Source organism: Lampetra fluviatilis, chromosome 50 (assembly GCF_964198595.1).
Source record: "Lampetra fluviatilis chromosome 50, kcLamFluv1.1, whole genome shotgun sequence".
Lineage (NCBI taxonomy): Eukaryota > Metazoa > Chordata > Hyperoartia > Petromyzontiformes > Petromyzontidae > Lampetra > Lampetra fluviatilis.
The window spans coordinates 7,130,966-7,146,392 of record NC_136324.1 but is presented as its reverse complement, the minus strand read 5'-3'; the positions used below and the strand labels follow the sequence as shown (position 1 = coordinate 7,146,392).

The 15,427-nt window shown below is 48.5% G+C and overlaps 1 long non-coding RNA gene across 1 annotated transcript; it reads left to right on the top strand.

Annotated features, from left to right (window-relative positions):
• Nucleotides 1-11,116: 11,116 nt before the first annotated feature.
• On the top strand, nt 11,117-15,076 carry LOC144948674 (uncharacterized). The gene is made up of 4 exons (XR_013640181.1): nt 11,117-11,141; nt 12,614-12,727; nt 14,478-14,573; nt 15,059-15,076. It is a non-coding gene; the product is annotated as an uncharacterized LOC144948674 (long non-coding RNA).
• Nucleotides 15,077-15,427: the final 351 nt, after the last annotated feature.

The following is a 15,427-nucleotide window of genomic DNA, read 5'->3' as shown; positions in this document are numbered from 1 at the left end:
CCGCGAAATCATTTGGGTCTGGCCCTGCCAAGGCAACCGCAGGCGGGACTCGAAATTCACTAAATCTAGGAGCAAACCTGGAAAAGCAGTTGCGAGTAGCAGCAACATCATCAATGCCAGCTACCATCACACGCCTCGCCAAAGAGAAGCAGTTCCAGCCATCACATTGGGGGTGAGTTAATTAAATGTTTGACCAAATATAACAGGCACATTTTTAAGTTGATCATTTTGTATAGCCCGCGAATGATGTTAATATAAATATCCAAATGGCCCTTGCCAGAAAAAAGGTTCCCCACTCCTTTCGAAGGACGACGAGCCACTTGCGTACAGCGCAAGTGGCTCGTCGTTGCCTCGCAACGCACGGCGTAACATTACTGCTCGCCTTGCTTCCACGTTGGTGGAGGTGCACTGAAAAGGACGGAGGGTCGTGAAAAGTCGCCCGAATGTTCGTCGACATTGCCACGAATACTCAGCGCGTTGTTGTTATCGGTTGAAGTGAGAAAACGAAGAAGGAGGCGTCACTCCGTGGGTTTCACTCCGAACTGCGCCGTCCGTAACTGGCGCTAGTCCAGTGTTCTTCACTCATTTTCAGAGGGGGCCCCACTTTCGCCGATAAGACATCGTCAGTGTGTTGAGGGTCGCCACACTGCCTGCAAAACAACATAATGCAACCCTTAACGCAGTTATGTTGTGGTTCATATTCGTAGGTTTTTTCGGTAAAGTCACGTAGGTGAAAAATTAAAATTAATAAAAGTAAAATAAAATAAAAATCACGACGTTTCGGAGGCAACACAAGCTTCCATCTTCAGGGGAACCGTCACAGCACGATAGCTGTATCAAGTGAGAGAAATTCCAAGAAACAGTATTTGTGTGAAAGCGATGGGTATTACCTTGTTATCTCGCCATCTCTTTAGGAAGGCCAGCGTCTCGAGAAGCTGTGACTTCTTGTCTCGTCTGTTAAAAACTCTAACAGATAGGTGGAATTCCTCCCCGTAGAGGGTGTTAATTCTAGATTTGAAGCTTAATTTTTTACCTACATGACTTTACCGAAAAAACCTAAGAATATGATTCCTTGCAGTCACGAAAGCTTCAAATCTAGAATTATATTGTGGTTGACAGGCTGTGCAAGCATAATGTTGTCATAGACCGCCACCTACTGATGTAGCTGCGTTCGCTTTTATTCATCAAGTTGGAACACACCATTTGAAACCATTGTGGGGTTTGGCAGCAGCACGAGGATGATGATGATTCTAGATTTGAAGCTTTCGTGACTGCAAGGATTCATATTCTTAGGGTTTTTCGGTAAAGTCACGTAGGTAAAACATCAAAATTAATGAACGTGACTTCACCGAAAAACCCTAAGAAGATGATGATGATGGGGGGTGGTGTTTTCACCGTTTGTGTATTGTCGGGGGCCGCCAGTGACCCGCTGGGCCTTGCAATGAAGAGCCACCGCTCTCATCGACGACCCACAAACAAACAGCAGTCGCCACGACCGGTCGAGAATCTCGCCAATATTTGTATTTGAACGCTGCGCGAACAGAGTGCAACAATGCGGCCGTCCGGAATAAACGTCACAAGCTCCTCGAGACTTTGACGTTCCTCGCAAGACACACCAGTGTAGCCGTTCGCCCGCACGCAGAACAGCCAAATGACTGATGCACATCCATCCTTCATAAATTCAACATTAAAGAGAGTAGAGGCAGTAGCAGTTGTGGTCATGTAACACAAACTGTGGACCGCAGAGTAAACCTACTGTCGTCTGCGCTCCTCTAACGGGAGAGGAACACCACCACCACCACACGAACGGTATCATGCCGTGTCAGCCCACACGGGTTACCCGTATTCTTGTGCAGGGAAATGGAATTTCTTCAGGTCCATTCCGCGGACATCCGTTTGCCTGTGATCGAAAGCCTGCGAGGGTTGACTCCCTCCGATTAGCTACGGTTGGCTACGTACGGTGCGAAAGAAGTTCAACACACTGACCCGTCCGCCAAAATAATCTCCTGCCCGTAATCGCTGATTCCCGCATGCGCAGACATGGGTGCCATTGTTACGGATTTGTGTTGTTGTATAAAGGCCCAGTACCCATGCAACTCAATAACTCGCATGAACTCTCATACTCGGTGCTCACAGATCCGACGCACGATTTAATTCTCCCAACGGCAGTAACGACGCTGGCCTTGTAACCACCTTGTTCGCACCCAGGCACACTCACGCACCACGCGCTGGTCGAGCCAAGCCCGCCACGCGTGGTTGATACGAGCTAACGCATTCCTTTTGAAACCGTATTGTTCGTGCGCGATGATTCGGAGAGCAGCCCAACACGGTGAAACTACTACGAACTAATTGTTTTTTTTTTAATTTTAGCAGGTAAGGGCCCATTGAGCTGTGTCGCTCTTTTTTCAGAAGCGACCCGGCCGCAAATGATTGCCCCAACGAAGTGGCTTTATCGCGTGGACATTTATAGCAGCCAACCATTGTAAACGCGTGTTTCTAAATGCGGAGGGACCCAGATAAAAATGCACGCGACTACGGGGGGAGAGAGACACGCACACTCCTAATATACAGCATGGCGTCAGAGTCAGGATCGAACCCACGACCTCCTGTATACCAGGCGAGGTAGTTAACATCTCCTAGCCACAGTGGTGATGATGATGAGAGAGAGAGACACGCAAATTCCGAATATACAGCAGGCGTCAGGGTCGGGATCGAAGCTACGACTTCCTGTAGACCAGGCGAGGTAGTTAACATTCCTAGCCAAGGTGATGATGATGATGATGAAAAAGAGACACGCAAACTCCTAATATACAGTAGGCGTCAGGGTCGGGATCGAACCCACGAACTTCTGTAGACCAGACGAGGTAGTTAACATCTCATAGCCACAGTGATGATGATGATGAGAGACACGCAAACTCCGAATATGCAGCAGGCGTCAGGGTTCGGGCGCGAACCCACGGCCTCCTGTAGACCAGGCGAGGTAGTTAACATCTCCTAGCCACCGCGGCGTCCCACACACGCGGGCGGGTCTCTGAGTTCGGAGCGCAGTACGCCAACCATTATGCTACCAGCTCCCCCGAATGATTCCAGCTGCAATTAAGCACTGCGTGTGCGAACGCACGCACGCTGTCTCCTCACACGTGCACACACGCACAAACATGCGCATGCTGTATGCACGCGTGCTTTAATTGCGGCGTTGTTTTCCCTTTAAAATATTTGCGTACACGTGCTTGGCTATGCGTCATTTCCAAAGGGCAACAGCAAGTACAGTCGAGTAGGCATACGATTGGCTGTAACTTGCACGGTTGCATGTTAAAACACTTATCTTGGGTTTATCATTAACGCCGTCATATATAGGTCGTTGGGCTTCCGTGTCTGAAGCTGCTGACAACCCATAAAGGGCATGCAAAAATAGTTCAATTCTGCAGAACAGAACCGGATTCGAATAAGTCACAACATCGGTCACAAAGATGACTTTAATATCTAAGGAGAACAGTCATAATAATAATTATAATAACACAAATTAAATATTTCTGGCAATTCAATCCGAATTATATTTCACACATTATATGGTCGCATTCATTGCGCGCAAAGTGCTTGCCACAAATGAACCACGATACTTTGGTGACCTGGTCAAGGAACTCATCCTCGCAGCAGCAGCAGCGGCTTTTGGCTGCGAGCCATCGAACAAAGACGCCGGCCACCGCATCGCGTGGCGCTTTCGGATGCGCTTCTGCGGCCGTCTGGAACGCTCTTCCTTCCGGTATTAGGAAGTTGCTGGAGCTATGCACTTTTAACTCTCTAACTCATTTATTTAAAAACTGCTTGTTGTGTTTAGTTTGTTGTCCTTCCCCCACACCTCCCATTAGCACGGTTGACTACGTACGGTGCGAAAGAACATACATTTAACATATATTTCTTAGAGCAGAAAATCTGAGGTGTAAGCTTAAAAAGTGACCGTGGCAAGTCATCCGAAGCATCCAATGAATCCATTTTGCACTGGATTGGGCCATCAGCTAAGATCTCATTCTTGACTGCTGCATATGAACGTGGCTCATCTATTCCTCGCTATGCCGCTCTTTCCTTCCTCTCCATGGCGTTCCCTCCTTCGACTGCCATTCTGTCACCAGTCTCGTTCCATTGCCCGACATCAGTGACTGAACCGGTACCTGGGCCTCCTCTAGGACGACTCAGCCTCAAATGAGTACCTGGCGCGACGTGTAAACTTCGCCGCTGGGGAGACGAAGGCGGCCGGGCGTGGTGCTGGCCTCGTGTGCCATGCCAGCCTTCATAGGATCTACTCGCTAACAGCACTCGCCCCAAAAGCCTGTTAAAGGCTGTATGGGGGATATTTGTATTTGTCTCGAATGTAACCAGAGCCCCGGCAGGCACGTTTGTCTCCACGGTCGCCTTTCCACGCCGATGTTTAGCCTCACATTCGAAGTGACAGCGGCTGAATGCCAACATTGTTTACTTTAGCCATTGACTGAGTAATGACTTACAACCGGCTTCGTCAATACCTTTATTAGGAAGCCTTGTAGTGTCAGTCGTATCGCAAACACACCTATCAGGCGCAAAGCGCACCGAGCAAAATAAATAACGCGAATCTGCTTTCGGATGGCTTGTCACGGACACTTTTTAAGCTTCTACCTAAGCGTTCCTGCTCTAAGAAATATATACATATTAAATGTACGTACGTATGTTGAACGCACCCAAGCAAAATAAATAACGCGAACCCTCTGCTTTCATCAATCGTCGCCGAGTATTTGAGTGCTGAAAGCACGCGACGTTTTTATCCATTGGTCTATACACCATACGGTGTCGTTTTATACAGAGGCTTTCACGGCCTGCATGTATAATAATAATGATGTAAATTTTTACACTATCTTTCCACCAACCCACCGAGCCATTCCGGTTTTGCCGAAAACCTTAAATCGCGTGGCACGTTTGGTCCAATCGCTGCCTCCCCGCGTGCCTGTTGTGCCTTTCCCCCGTGCGAAGTCCGCGCGCGTTACAAAGCCTACGTCGTGTTGACAACGCGCTTTGCATGAGCGAGGCTGTGTAATGCACCGCATGCGTTGATTGCTGTTTGTCAGTATGACGTTGACTCAATGTGGTGCCTCCGTTTTGCGTAACCATGTCCGTCGGGAGATTAGCAATCGTGCCGCATGGCCCAGGAAGAACCCTAGTCTCCCTCGCTTATCCTTGTAGTGTTGACAAAGTAGGCAGAGACGTCCCTTTGTAGGCAACACCGTTTATTCGCTCTTTTACGGTCCCACCTGATGACGGATACTTGAGTTGCCTCCAAAACGTCGTGATTTTATTGTTAAATTTTTTCTTAATTTTAATTTCAATTTTTTTCCTACGTGACTTTACCGAAAGAACTAAGCGCGTCCCTAACACGGAGAGATAACGGCCTCTCCCACCCGATAGCCTAGAGGATACGTCCTCACACTTAGTGTGCCCTCACTATACTCTGCAATCGGGAATTCCTTCAGCTAAGGGACCTAGGGGAGGCTATGCTCACCCGACCTTGCCAGGGTAACGGGTGCCGCCACTGGGCCGTTCGGACCTGGCCCTGACAATGGCCGGGGGTCGCAAGTCCCAGGGCGCTATCTCGACGTCTTCGGGTCTTGAGGTGAGTGCGGACTGACTCACGCTGGGGGAGCTGCTGCCCTTTTTATACTCCTCTCTCCCAACCGCCTTCTCTCGAGAGGGTCTGGGTCTGACCTTTGCCCCCCCCCCCCCAGTCCCCTCCCTCAGTGGGCTCTGACCCCCTCACCCCTGGTCAACGATTACACTGGTCAACACATTTTTTTCTGGCAAAAGGTATTCCAACGGTTTTAAGGTAATTTTGGGGTGCTGATTCCAAATCTGGCATCAGTTTTTGTCTATCACATCAGGTTTTTGAGATATCAAATATTGCATTTTCAATAAAAACTGCAGAAGAAAAATATTAAATAAATGTGGATATCTACATAAAATGATATTATAAACACACTATCCTAAAAATACAGCACCATATTTTAACACTAAAGCAGTCACTGACTCGCAACAACTTGCAATCATAAGTGACAAAGTTAATTTCGGGTAAAATCAATGAAAATGGGGTATGCCGATAGCATAAAATGAGATGTGATAGAGCAAATCTGAGATCAGATTTGGAATCAGCACCCTGAAATTAGTCTAAAACAGCTGCAAAAGTCCAAGCCAGAAAATGTTTTTTTTTTGTTGACCAGTGTTATTGTAGTCGTGGGTCATACACCGGTCACTCAAAAGCCCCCTTGACTGTTCTGCGCCCCCTACACACTGAAGACGCCAACACCAGAGGTGAGTGTACGTGACCCATTCAATGCTGCTACGCAGGTAAGTATACATGTTGCGTGTAACAATGCCGCTACGTGCTCAACCCCACACTCTCTCGCTCCCGTCCTCCCCTTGAGTCAAGAGTTCACGAAACGTTTTCTCAGTGTACAGCACGGCGCTGCATTACGGAATTATTAACATTCATTATTAACATTCATCCGACACGTACAGAACGTGCGCTGAACACACACCTTTAAGTATGCAATAGAGATGCTTATGGAAGCAATGCCAGTACAACAATTAACATAACTGTGGCTCTTGTTAATTGTTTTTTTTGTTAATGGAAAATATTGAGAATTGCCTAGATCTACGTGAAGGTGGAGAAGTCATCGATTGTGGTGATTGGGTCAAGAACCACGGAGTGGTGGTGCTGTGGGCTGTCCATTCTGTCCTCAATGAAATCTGTAAATCATGAGAAAAACCCGTCATAATTGTAACAGAATAAGAGCGCAGGCCGGGATAACCATGCATTTCAATCAATACAAACTCGGTGTGAAAAGCACTCAGTTTTCCGTGCATTGTGCAATAACAACAACAAACCCATCAGCACTTCCTGAAGAAGTGCATTGTGGTCGTCTTGTCTTGAGTTCACCAATCACGATCAACGTATCGGTCACATTTGCTAAAATTTTACGTTGATGGTGACCCAAGACAAACAGGACCATTTTTTGCTGTCATGCTGTCAGACTTCACCGTGGAGCTCGGCTGAACGAGGAGGTTCCAGTGGTCAGGCCCAGATTGTAGCCGATTCTTCGGGTTTTTTTGGTCTGCCTTCATCCATTGTTCTTCTTGGTTCTTTCGGTAAAGTCACGTAGAAGGGAAATAATAAAATAATACAAATAAAACATAATAAAATAACAGGTCTGTCGGGAAGACGCTGTCTCCCCGACAGACCTGTTCTTCACCTGAGAACGGCTGCTTGCGTTGTGGCCGAAACGTCGTGAGAATTATTTTATTATGTTTAATTTTTATTTTTTTTATTATTTCCCTTATACGTGACTTTACCGAAAGAACCAAGAAGATGAATCCCTGCAGTCACGAAAGCTTTAAATCGAAATTCATCCATTGTTTCACGTCGCTCCCGCGAGCTGTTTCCCATGTTGGCCCCCGCGACTTCGCATATTCCTCCGTTGTGTTTTTGCAAGTCGCTATGAAGAAGGCAATGGGTCCTTCTTCGTAGCACGTGAAAAGTGAAACATCGGCATTTATTGAGCGCTTGAATGTAACGCTTTCTCAGAGATAATTATTCGGTGATGCTGCGACAGCATTGGCAGCATATGAACGGTAAGAGAAGATGCTGACAATCGTCTATATTTTGTACCCAGAATGGGTAACACAATTTAATAATAAAAATATATTCCTTCACAATTGTAATAATCGGGAACCTGTTGTTTACACTCCTAAACCTTTTACTTCCGATGGACCTCTCACAACCCAGCCACTCCCTGTCCTTTCCAGGTGTAACTGCATTCCAACTGCAATCTCACCCCTTTGTATATCGACCAGAGGTCGCAAACGGGTTTTGATTCCTTACCCGTACCCGGCCGCACCAGGGTCGCAAACGGGTACCCGTACCCGGCCATACCCGTACCCTACCCGTACCCGGCCGGGTACGGGTAGGGTACGGGTATCGGGTACCCGATTGCGACCTCTGGGATGAAGCCATGTTGTAGGCGCGGGTGGGTTGATTCTAGGAACTTGAATTGTGAGAAGAGACAAGACGTTGGGAAGTGAGTGACAAACAGTTACTCACCAGTGACTCACGGCCTACCCGTACCCGGCCGCACCAGGGTAGCCGGGTATCGGGTAGGGTACGGGTATCGGGTACCCGGTTGCGACCTCTGATATCGACTCTCCTCCTCCTCCTCCCTACATTGCCCCAACTCACAGCCTCGTTGCTGCCCGTTAACTGCCCCGTTGAGTGTCGACTTTGGGACCGTCCATAAATGACGTCACGCGATTTTGGACGAGTTTTGCCCCCCCCCCACTCTCGTCACACGGCGTCACAAAAAGTCAGCCCACCCCCCTCAAATATGACGTCACAAAGCTCTGCCCCCCCCCCAACCATATTTTCATTTTGAAAATAAAACATGCTTCAAATCGCTTTAAACTATTGTCATTGTAGTGCGTATTTAATGTGGCGCTGAACTCTGATGTTGAACGTGTTGTCTATATTTATTTAAAGTTGCGCATTTAGATGTGACGTCACATTTCACAACTGTCTGACCCTCCCCCCCCAGGTGCGTGACGTCATTTATGGACGGCCCCTTAGTGAATAAAACGTGTTGCCTCCATCCTCAAGAGTGCGTTTCGATAGAACCCATGACACCTGTATGTTGCCATAACAAAAGTAACAACTCGCTAGCGGGCCAACAGTCGGCCAGAGGTCGCAAACGGGTTTTGATTCCTTACCCGTACCCGTACCCGGCCGCACCAGAGTCGCAAATGGGTACTCGTTCCCTACCCGAAATGAGTGACAAACGGTTACTCACCAGTGACTCATGGCCTACCCGTACCCGTACCCGGCCGCACCAGGGTCGCAAACAGGTACCCGTACCCGGCCGGGTACGGGTAGCCGGGTATCGGGTAGGGTACGGGTATCGGGTACCCGATTGCGACCTCTGCAGTCGGCCCAGTTGCGACCTCGGTATTCTGAGATGCCACCAATAATTACGAGCAGTGCAAAGTCCCAGAGTGGGTGAGGTGGGTGTGCCACTTGACAATCCGTCGCCTATGTTGACACACGCCGACAGGTTGGTTGACTCACTTAAGGCTGAGTTGGCCTACAGGGTGGGAACGGGAGACGGGAGCTGTGGCCGCCTTACTCACTCCTCGAGACAGCTTCGGTCCTGACAGCACAGCTCAGAGTCACCGCCATCCCCCACCACCGACACCATCATTGTCACCATCAACATCACTAGCATCACCAATGCCACCACCACCAACATCGCAATTATCACCAACATCATCATCACGACCATCATCACCGTCACCATTCGCATCATCAGCACCATTGCCACGACTAAAATCCCCACTACCACGAACATTACCACCACTACCACCATCATCATCATCACCACAACCATCAATCACCACCACTAACATCACAAACCCCACCACTACCACCATCATCACCAACCCCACCATTGCCGCCATCACCATCAGCACCAACACTACGTATCGCTACCATCATCATCATCACCACAACCATCAATCACCACCACTAACATCACAAAACCCACCAACACCACCACCACTACCAACAGCAACAACAGCTGCCGCTTGCGTGAAGCTGTCACACGTAGCAACTTGATGGCAGGAACTGACTGATCTCGAACCGAGGTCTGGCTATGCGGACCGCCAGGGTTACTGACTCAACGCTGTGCTGGAACTTTATCGCGGTATAAACGGCAACACGGATTGTGTGGTGCACAACCATCTAGAACTGCTGCCCCCAATGAACACATTCCTGCGGAGGGAGCTGGTAGGAACGTTGGGTTGCTCGGTCAATGGCCAGGGTCAACGGCGGCGTGGTGTATTCCGCAAATATGCCCGACTGTGAGGGAGGGCACAAGCCGGCGTGAGTAGGTTAAACATTGAGTTTTATAAGGCCACCATGGGGTGACCAGCCCCTCACCAACCCAGCCCCCCCCCCCAACCCAGCCCCACCCTCCCCACCCAGCCCCTCCCCACCCTCCCCTCCACACCCTCCCCTCCCTCCCCACCCAGCCCCTCCCTTCACGACGGACGGACGGACACAATAATCCCATGTGGGCTGGTGTAACCAGGATGTTCCTACCAGTAATATTTGTCCGTAGCTGTCAACCCGTACGGTTTACCCCGGATTCTCGTACAGGGAAATTGAGTTTCCAAGGTCCATATACGGCGTTACAGCCGTTTCAATGCGGGCAACGTTTTATTTGAATTTAATGTGTGTGCGTTTCTCCCTTGTGATGGGACTTTGTAGCATGAACGTTGAGGTTTAGCAGGGGCACGGGGTGACCACTAAGGTCTGAATTAGTCTGTTAGTCTGTGATAAGGGGTTGACAGGTTTGCGAGTTGGTGAGGAGTGTGGTATCAAAGTGGCAGCCCGACCCCTTACACAACAACAAGAAGTGACATTAGCCCCTAAGTGGCGGTGATGTCACCCCCACACACCCCACACGCCCCACCCACACCCCACCCACACCCCCCACACACACCCCTCACCCCCCCACACCCCACACACACCCCCACACACCCCACTCACACCCCCCCCCCACACACACCCCACACCCCCCCCACACACCCCACCCCCCACACCCCCACACACTCCCCCACACACACACACCCCCACACACCCGCCACCCCCCCCCACACACACCCCACCCCCCCACACACACCCCTCACACACCCCACACCCTCCACACACCCCATACACCCTACATCCCCCATACACCTCATACACCCCCCACACACCCCCCTCCACACCCCACACCCCCCCACACACGTCACACACCCCACACACCCCACCCCCCCTCCACACACCCCACCCTCACCCTCACACCCCCCCCCTACACCCCCCGCACAGCTGTGTAAGTGTCCCCCAGGAGGCCGGCCTCGTGTCGTCCGCAGGGATCGCCCCCGGCTGGAGCCGCCCGACGCGTTGCGGCGCTGTTCCACACACCCCTCCTCCTCCCCCACCTCCACCCACAGAGGGCATCACCATCACCACCACCATCACCACCACCATCACGCATCGTCATTGTGCGTTCTGCGGCTGCAGCGTGAGCGAGGTAAGGGAGCGCGCGCGTGATCTCGGGGAGCGGTGGCGCAGCGGTTAGGGTGGCGCTGAGATGCCGTTCGTGTTCAGCTTGTTGTCACCCCCCCCCCACCCAGCGCTCTACGATTAGCGCGGTTGGCTACGTACGGTGCGAAAGAAGTTCAACACACGAGCCGCGACGAACCCGGCGACCCGAGTTCGACTCCCGTTCGCGGCCGTCCGTGCCAAGGTTATCTGAACCCGTACTGGGGCTCCCCCTGGGGTCGACTCAGCCCTAAAACGAGTACTGTACCTGGTGGGACGCGTAAGTCAACATCGCCACTGGGGAGACAAAGGCGGCCGGGCGTGGTGTGTCGTGCCGGGACATCTTCATAGGCGCGTGCTCACAGCACTTACCCCAAGTCTGTTGACGGGCTACCCTGGGCAGCTTTGTCTTTGTGCCCTTGGGCTGTGGTCCCCCGTGTAGGGGTTCATCGTTATCCGTTCTTCTCTGGCCACGTGAACCTGGGGCTGGGAAGCCGAGAGGGTGACCGCGGTCTGCCTTGGGCTGTGGTCGTGCCGGTCAACAGAGACTCTGCATCCTCAAATCTTGCAACTCAATTTTAACCCACTTCCCAATGTGGTATCGACTGCAAATTTTGTATACTTATGTCATACTGACGACAAGACTATATTTTATCATAAAACCATAAAAATATTTATTTTAAAACATTATACACGCTTTTATTTAACTCTGTTGTCGTATCCTCAAATCTTGTAACTCAATTTCAACCGTCTTCCCAATGTAGTATCGACTGCAAACTTGGTATAGGCATGTCATACTGATGACAATACTATATTCTATCATTAAAAATTAAAAATATATATTTTTAAACAATCTTTTTTACGGCTCTAATTGTCCACGCTCAACTGACGTTGGTTGTAAATCACCACGGCCCTATACATTATGGCCAAGCCTTGGGGCCACTTCCTGGAGTGGAGTTCTTCCATTACCAGTACGGCACATTTCATTAAAGCGTGTTTAAAAATAAAGTATTTTAAATATTACTTATTTATTACACGATTTTTATTAACTCACTCTGGCTGTTGTTATATCCTCAAATCTTGTAACTCAATTTCAACCCACTTCCCAATGTGGTATCGACTGCAAACTTGGTATACTTATGTCAAACTGATGACAAGACTATATTCTATCATTGAAAATTAAAAGTATATATTTTTTTACATTATTTTTTAGATGTTATGTTTCGGCTTGGGTCTAATTGTCCACGCTCAACTGACGTTGGCTGTAAATCACCACGGTCTCCTTACGTTATGGCCAAGCCTCAGGGCCACTTCCTGGAGTCGTGGAGTTCTGCCATTACTAGCACGGTACATTTCATTAAAGCGTGTTTAAAAAAAAAAGCTTTTTTAAATATTACTCATTGCGGCTGAAATCGTGACGTCTCCGTCGAGAGCAATGGTATATCCATCGCCCCGCCATAGGAACGTGGTGTTTCCCATCCGCTGGCTCTGCTGCTGCTGCTGCAGGTGTTGTGCCACGGGGTGACGAGGCAGCGGTAGGCTTCGGTGCTCCACCAGGAGCGCACATGGCCACAGGTAAATTCTAGATTTGAAGCTTTCGTGACTGCAAGGATTCATACTCTTAGTTTTTTCGGTAAAGTCACGTAGGTAAAAAAAATGAAATAAAAAGTAATAAAAATAAAATAATTAAAATCACGACGTTTCGGAGGCAACACAAGTCTCCGTCATCAGGTGGGACCGAGTGTTAACATCCCCAACGTTTTTCGTATTTGATTGTCAGCCAACACTGGTAAAAACAACATGGGCATTTTCGTTCTCTTCTATCATGTGCACCAACAGGTGCTTGTGCACAAACATGTCCACGTACACGTACACCTCGTGCTCTCTTTTAGCCCTGCCCCCCCCCCCCTCTCAATACGTTCCATTCATTGGCTACCACATTCTGAAAAGCTCCCCTCCCTCTCCTCCCCCTTAACTTGTATTTAAGAACTTGCATCTTGGAATCCCTGCCTCACTTGATATAGCAAATCTGGCTGTGACGGTCCCACCTGATGACGGAGACTTGTGTTGCCTCCGAAACGTCGTGATTTTTATTATTTTATTTTTATTAATTTTAATTTCATTTTTTTTACCTACGTGACTTTACCACAGGTAAATTGTTCGGTGGCTCCACCACTCTTGATCACCGGCGGCCCCAGTAGAGAGGGCCAGGGACCACCGAGTGTGTGTGGTGTGTGCTGACTCAATGAGTACCTGGTGCGGGTGTGTAAACATCGCCACTGGAGAGACAAAGGCGGCCGGGCGTCGTGCTGGCCACCCATCCCATCGTATGCCGCGTCGGCCCTTCATAGGTGCTCGCTAACAGCACTTGCCCTAACAGTCTGTTAAGGCTGCACGGGGGAACTTTGTCTTTGTGTGAGTGACACAACAAACAACCCCCGTCTTGCCAAGCAACGTGTGACCTATTAGACTGTGCTGTTTGTTACTGGCCTAGTGATGCTCTGGGCCTGTGATCAGAAATTGTTGTTGTTTTTGTTGATTGAAAACATCCCCGACAGTCTGTAATGTTCATGCACGACCTCTTTGTGAACAGTGCAACGTGTTTGAGTTGAAGACGTAACATTATGTAACACGATTTTTGTTCCTGGGTAGTAAGTCCTGTTTTCTAATAGCTTATGCCTCAAAAGTACTGTATATAGAAAATGGCTATTATTCCCCACAAACATTGATTTTGTGACCAGGACTTTATGTGAAGGAATGACACAAATGCACAGGTTTTCTCATTGAAAATAGGTACATTTCAAAATATAACTGTACTGGTCACAAAGTTTGTGGGGAATAATAGCCATTTTACACGCTTTTTAATTATTACACGCTTTTATTTAACTCACTATGTCTGTTGTGTCCTCAACTCTGTCTGTTGTCGTATCCTCAAATCTTGTAACTCAATTTTAACCCACTTCCCAATGTCGTATCGACTGCAAACTTGGTATACTTATGTCATACTGATGACAATACGATATTCTATCATTGAAAATATATATTTTTAAACAATCTTTTTTATATGTTATGTTTCGGCTTGGGTCTAATTGTCCACGCTCAACTCACGTTGGCTCTAAATCACCACAGCGCCTTACGTTATGGCAAGCTTCGGGGCCACTTCCTGGTGTCGTGGAGTTCTTCCATTACTCGTACGGTACATTTCATTAAAGCGTGTTTTTCAAAAAGTATTTTTAATATGACTTATTCTGTACTTTTGAGGCAAAAGCTATTAGAAAACAACACTTACTACCAAGGAACTAAAACATATGTTTTTGTTACACAGTGAATGATCAAGGCCGGCATGCTACTTGCTGGCAGAACGGCTTCTACAGAGGCAGCTGTAACAAAGAGAGAGATTCCCGCTCCACAGTTTGCATTGGTCAGTCACGAATTTGCATAGGTCAGTCACGAATTTTCATCAGTCAGTCACGAATTTTCATCAGTCGGGCACGAATTTGCATCGGTCGGTCACGAATTTTCATTAGTCGTCACGAATTTTCATTAGTCGTCACGAATTTTCATCAGTCGGTCACGAATTTGCATCGGTCGGTCACGAATTTTCATTAGTCGTCACGAATTTTCATCAGTCGGTCACGAATTTGAATCGGTCAGTCACGAATTTTTATCGGTCGGTCACGAATTTGCATCGGTCAGTCACGAATTTGGTGGTAATCTCAGAGGGTTACAGTGCAGTTATTCAGCAAGTTTCCAATGTTTTGTTTTAGCATATCCGTAAACGGCTTTTAATAAATAAAAAATTGCATCTCGTTTGAAGCCGCTGCCAAAGTATATTCACCAAATAATTAATTTACGTTTACTGCAATGCAGTGTTTTATGATTGTTTCACTGTGTGTGTTTTTCTAGGTGAGAGTTACTAAAAAGACCTGGTTCAACAAAGGAGTCTCGGTTCAACAAAGGGGGGCCTGATTTAACAAAGTGAGACCTGATTCAGCAAAGGGAGACGTGGTTCAACAAAGGGAGACCCGATTCAACAAAGGGAGACCTGGGTAAACAAAGGGAGACGTGGTTCAACAAAGGGTGAATTGGTTCAACAAAGGGGGACCTGATTCAAGAAAGGGAGACCTGATTCAACAAAGGGAGACCTGATTAAAAAAAGGAAGACCTGATTCAACAACGTGAGACGTTGTTCAACAAAGTGAGACGGGGTTCAACAAAGGGAGACGTGGTTCAACAAAGGGAGACCTGGTTCAACAAAGGGAGGCCTCGTTCAAC